The 6,281-nt window shown below is 34.7% G+C and overlaps 1 protein-coding gene across 1 annotated transcript in view; it reads right to left on the minus strand.

Moving 5' to 3' along the window:
• klu (klumpfuss) overlaps positions 1-3,635 on the minus strand; it is a 65,103-nt gene extending 61,468 nt beyond the window's left edge. The window contains exon 1 of the mRNA XM_067786597.1: positions 3,566-3,635. The gene's annotated coding sequence lies outside the window, so the exon portion shown is untranslated. The remainder of the gene's footprint in view (positions 1-3,565) is intronic.
• Positions 3,636-6,281: the final 2,646 nt, after the last annotated feature.

Below are 6,281 nucleotides of genomic sequence, written 5' to 3' on the forward strand. Positions count from 1 at the left end.
TGAAACTCGACCGCGGCTTAAATGCCAATGAGAGTGCATATGAAGTCGTTAATAAACTAAAAATGCAATATTCCCATATGGAAAATATGCTAAGTGCAAGCGTTTTCTACTGTTTAGTTTTGTTTTATGTGCCTCGAATTTATTAATGTTGAAAAAAAAGCCTACGATCGTTTTCTAAATAGAATGGGTACGGGAAAGCTTGCTTTATCGTACCTTAGTCATTCTTTTTCGCTGCATTGCCTTGCAAAGCAAATTTTTTTTTACAAATTGTACAATGTTTCATACTATTAATATATTTTATTTTTTTTTTTTTTTTTTTGTGCCCTGGCAAGTATTCAACAATTCCATCAAATTAACGTCTTTGGAAGCAAATGACTATGATATAATTATTACTCGTTCCCATTAGACATGAGGATGTTCCTACTGGGTGTTTTGATACGCTTCTATGGCAGCTTGTACTTCGCAGCAGCAAAGCCTGCTGCTAACATACATACAGTTAAATGACAAAACTGGCAATCAGTCCAAAACGTTGTTGCAGCGGCAATTTTCAATGGCAAGTTATTGGCAACAAAATGCCTTTTTTGATTTGTCCATTGAGTTTTGCTAAGTAAATTTTTTTTTGTTTTTATTTTTCATTTCGCTTTTGCACAAATGGAAGGCCAAGATGCTAAATTCCAGCTAAAATATTAACTTCGTTTATAGGAAAGTAACCGATAGGGTGTTTATATAGAAATAGTTGACAGTTGGCTGTCACAAATACATAATTTTATGATGCTTCGATAGCTGCATTTAGCGCGTCAATTTGTTGTTGTTAAGTTGATTGTTTATATGCCACAGATGATTGTTATTTAATTTTGCCACGTTTTCATTTTTATAATTTTTTTTTTTTTTTGAAATATTTGCAATTAGCTAAAAATTAAGCAGCAAAAATGTTAATGTCACTAATCTGTGCATAGCATCGAAACGATAGAAGCGTATAAAGAGAATGACACACCAACACACAGCCAGTCTGGGATGCCAACTACGCAGTAAAATTCAGCAGCCGTCTTGAGCATACCATAAAATATATCCCAGTATTTATGGCGTACTGCAGCAAATGCAGCGATCAGAATCGCCTACCCAAATGGGAAATGCGCGTTATGGTGAGGCAGCAGCAGCAGCTCAGGTGAATCGCGACGGGCGGACAGTTAACAGAAGTAATCTGCTGTCTAAAAAACTAAGCGAAGTTGTGCGCTGAAAGCTCATATTGTTCTACTGTATTTGGAAAGGGCTGCGGGACTTCAAGGCAGCCTTTACGAAGCGTTGAGTTATTTGTGTGTTGCATGGAAGCGCGCTGATGCGCTTGAATCTAAGTGGCCGACGGCATGAAGAGGTGAGGTGCTAGATTGGGTTGGTGCTGATTTTATTGCTTTTGATTTCATTCTTTTTGATAAATCAAAAACTAGTCATGGTGCAAAAGAGGTTGATGGTAAGGAACTACAACTTGAGTTATATGAGCTGTCATAGTGACAAGCGCTGAGTGCACTTGTTTGCTGCAAAACATATGTTGCCATCGCCGCAAAACTCTGTTTGCTTGTCAACGTAAAGTGGAAGAAAGATTTATGAAGCTTGCTGCATTTATGGTCATGACATTGCCTGGTTAAGACGCCTAGCTGAAAGCAACAACCAACGAATAGCTGACATTCATGTCTAAAATGCGAAGCGTTGGCGGTTAGCTATGGTTGTGTGTTTGCTATTGCGATGCGACGGCCGCATATTTGGAGCGCAGGTTATGCCGGAAAATCTGCGAGCGCAAATTACCTAAGCATTTTGGCATTTTTGTGTATAGACTGCAATTGTACGCAGAGCGTCCGCACTAAAAAGAGTCTTTAGTTTCTTTGCAATAAATGAAAAAGTCTATGCGGGTTGTGTTAAACTTTAATAAGAAGCAAACGTGCAAGCAGAAGATATTTTAATGATGAAGGCTCATTCGACATTGGCATGAATCTTGTGCTCATTATAATCGCGCGCATTATTTGCTACACTTTGTTCGAGCGTGTTTAGCTGCACAAGGATGTGGTATATGTTTTGCCCCATTTTGGCAGGTGTTGTTTGTGTTGTATTGTAATGAGACGCGCGAAAGAATGTGACGTACCATAAAAGTTTAACGAGGCACATGAAGGATGTGAACACAGCTCGTACTTTGAAAGTTTTATTTAGGTGTAAAATGTGTCGGCAAATTAAATTCCCCTTCTACGTATTTTTTTTTTTTTATTAATCGATTACGTTTTCTTTTGCGACTGCGTAGAAGCTGTCACCCAAAATCTAAGAGTATCTTCAGATATTAAGCTGAGGGAGGTAATGTATATCGTTAGTCTGGTAGAACTGGTCAACATGAAGCTTTGGACACTTCAACCTTTGAAATGTAGGCTCAAGTAAATCAGAATTTCAGATAGAGCATAGCATACAGATTGAGTAAAAATCATAGAACAAGATTTAAGAAGATGAGGAAAATATGTCAAGGTATGCTACCAAAAAAAGAGAGGATAACCGCGTTTTTCTAGAAGAAGCCTGAAATTGTTCTCGGTTGACATTTAGCGAAAGTGATGATAGGTGTTTTCCATTGTGATCTTGTGAAATAGATTTTTGATATGATTGTTATTCGGTGAGAAATATCAGATTGGAATAAGGCTCTAACACAAAAGCAATAAGTTTATGCTGTATTAATAGAACTCTGAAATTTTGTATGTGTTTCATCTTCGATGCTTAAAATAATGCGTAATTTCCCATTACAAGTTTCAATGCGTTCATCAATATTTGGAGGAGACTTGAGGGATGAATATATTTCGGTTCACATGCATTTATTAGGATAATGAAAGAGCTGTGGCTAAATCGCTGACTGATCAGCCACAGATGGAGAATTGGGTTTTTATCGCGATGGCAGCGATCTGGTAGCAAGACGCAACTACCAAACCATGCGACATCTAACGTTCACATAGAAAGAGGATGTGATGATAAATAAGTGGCTGAGAGAGACACGAAAACATTGAACAGAGTAAAGAAGAACTGGAAAATGAGCAAAGAATTGATCAGAATAATGCTTTCAGGATCAGATTCTTCTACGAAAATTGGGTGTTTATTAAGGTGGGCCAAAACAAGTATGTTTGTTTCATTTTGATATAGGGAAAATTTCGTTCGGAACAGCCAAAAGGATGCCTTTCAAAATTTCAGCTTTTTATTATATATATGTTAAGAAGTGTCTCAATGCGATTTTAATTTTTCCATACAAATCATGGTAATCTCAGGAAATTTGAGTTTGAACGTAAACTATAAATAATAATAAGAATAAGTACAGTTGGTGATTAGAGCCCTGATACCTTTTTTAAATAAATTGCAAAAATCCACATACGATTTCAATGGGAAAACTAAAAATTCGCATTAAGGCACCTCTAAGCTGTAAAATAAAAAGCAGTGATTCAACCAGAAAAATGTTAAATGGAAAGAAATTAAATTTTTTTGGGGCATTGTTATGTATATTATGTACTTAATTATTTACGCATATTGCTTAATTTTAACGGAAACTTACCACAATAATTTGCTGCAGCATTAACTTCGTTCTTGTTCAACTAACACATTTCTGCAGCGGGTTTTTAACTAAAATAGAGAAATTGAGAAAAAAAGAATTACTAAACAATTAAAAATAACAGAATGAATTAATACTTCTGTTGAACGAACTTAAAAATATTCAACACACCTTGGATAAAAAACATATAATGGGAATAAAAGGAATAGCACCAAATACTTAGAGACAAATTACTAAGCGTGCAGCGAGACATTCATATGGCTGAGCTGATAAGGACATCTGTCTTGACATCAGTATGAATGTAGGAGATTTCAAGCTCAAAACCCAGCACTCGAAAAGCTAGCTGATGAAGAAGTAAAACTCAGAAACATGTCCTTATAAAAACTGCCATGTGCAAGTTCTGAATAATTTTTCTATAACAGAAAAATTGTATAAATCAATGTGACTTATGTCTTGCTAATTGAAATCATACAAATTTAAAACAGTTTACTAACAATCTAAAAAACGATTAGGGTCATTGACCAAAAAATCAAAAATGTAGCACACTCAAAAATAATATATATATTCGCTACTCAAATTACAAAAGCCTTGGAAGACATGCAAATTAAGAAAATAAAAGCCAGAAGATATTAGTAAAAATAAAATAAAATTTGAATAGTTAGCAAATAGTAAAAAGAGTTAAATAAGAGTAAGGCATCATTAGCTGCTCATTTAAACATTTCTAAACAAAGTCATTAATCATAAGCGCAAAACGCTTTAATTTTCTTAATTAGCTTACAAACGAACTAACAAAATGCTTTTGAAGAGCGTTATTTGCCCCCACCAAAGAATTCCACTGGCAGTATCAGAAAAAAAAACCAAAAACTTCGAGCCAAAAGATTTAAATAAGAAGAATTTTATATATAGGCAGTAGCATACAAATGTATATACAAATCAAACCAACAGGCCACTGTGCTGTGGCGTTTGAAATTTAGTAAAATTTACGGCGGTCAGTGCGGGTGTGCATTAGCATAGCTAAACAACCATACTCGTATACGCCTTTTACGCCTCTAAATGGTGTTTGAGGGAGTTACAGAAGAGTAAAAAAACAAATTTGAATATATGTACTTTTAAATCTTCAAACATTTTGCTTCAAACGTAGAACTTGTTGCATGCCAGCCGCTAACAATAGCAGCAACAACACTGTCTGGCAATAGATATATGTACATATTCAAAAACACGCCCACCACAAGTGTTAGCTGTTGGTCGAACAATTAACCAACCAGCAAATCAACTGAATGCTAATTAGAAAAAAAAATAATATTTTTTGTAAATAATAATAAATTTTGAATGTGTGCTCGTGTGTGTTTGTTTTTGTAGTAGCATTCGTTTTTGAGGGTGGCAGCAATGACTGAGGTAACTGATTGAAAAAGAAAGACTTAACACACGAACTCCCATATGCATAACGTTTCAAGAAGTGCGGCCGTGTGTGTTTGTGCGTAGACTAGACAGTACCCTGTAGGGAGTTTAAAGCACAGTGCTAAACAGTTTAACTTTTAGCTATTGACCTATTATTTTACAATTACACACAAAGTTATACAGATGACTTTTTAAAAATTTCCTGAAAAATTGTATTCCTCAATAATGAAAAATAACAAAAAACAACGAATAGACAAATATCCAGCATTTATGTACTGAATTTTGGTCGACCAACATCCGTCATAGCGAAAATGGCGCCAGAAGCTAACGGCACAGTTGGGACTTAAAAAAGGGTAAAGCCTATTATTCCGAAAAAATGTAATAAATACCGAATTTTTTGTTCATTTTTTTTTTTTAATTTTTAATTTGTTTGTGTTGTTCTTAATTTTACTACTCTGAACAGCAACGAGCAAAAAAATCAGGACCACAAAATTGACTGCTTTGCTGGTGATCACCAAAAGAGGCACTAATCGGCTAGATAAGAAAGATTTTGGCCCGCTGTTCCTACCATTCGACTGTCGCAGTGGTGATTTCTTTGCTATCTTAATTTCCATTTCTTTCCGTTTCCTGTCAATCGATTTTTCACACAACGCTACTATACATGTAATTAGAACCCATGATCACACAAATTCATAGGCGGACAACAACGAAATTGTTATCATAAGTTAGTTATCATAAGTTAAAACATAAGAAATAAATTACAAAACAAAGTGAACACATAAACAACTAATTACAAACTAGCTTATCAATAACCAGTTTGTAATTAGTTGAAAAGAGCCTGCAATTTCCTCGCCATTGCTTAACCAAGTGCATAGTTAGCCGAAAATAAGGAAAGTCAATGAAGCAGAGCTAAAATTAACTATGAATTGGAAAATTCTACAAGTTCTCAGCTCAGTGTTCTACAGGGTGCACTAATAAAATATGTATGTCGTTACAGTAGCGAACCCGAAAATAGCAGTGGCAAATTTTTTATCAAATTTCTACAATGAAACCTTTTTCTTTAATGTAAAAGTTTTATATATTTTGTAACTGAAACTATGCATGCCAATTTAAAAAACGATTTTGAAAATATCCGAGAAATACTTTAGAAAATTTCAATTTGTTTTTTGAGCATGCAGCTTTGTAGCCCACTCCATTTTTGTTTTGAAAAAACTCGAATTTTGAAGAAAATTTCAAGCTTTTAATTTAGAGTTTTTTGAATTTTCTTGAGTATGTAGTCTTTAGTCAAATCAATTTTAGTATAGCAAAGTACAAGTTGAAG

Source organism: Eurosta solidaginis, chromosome 5 (assembly GCF_040869045.1).
Source record: "Eurosta solidaginis isolate ZX-2024a chromosome 5, ASM4086904v1, whole genome shotgun sequence".
Taxonomy (NCBI): Eukaryota; Metazoa; Arthropoda; class Insecta; order Diptera; family Tephritidae; genus Eurosta; species Eurosta solidaginis.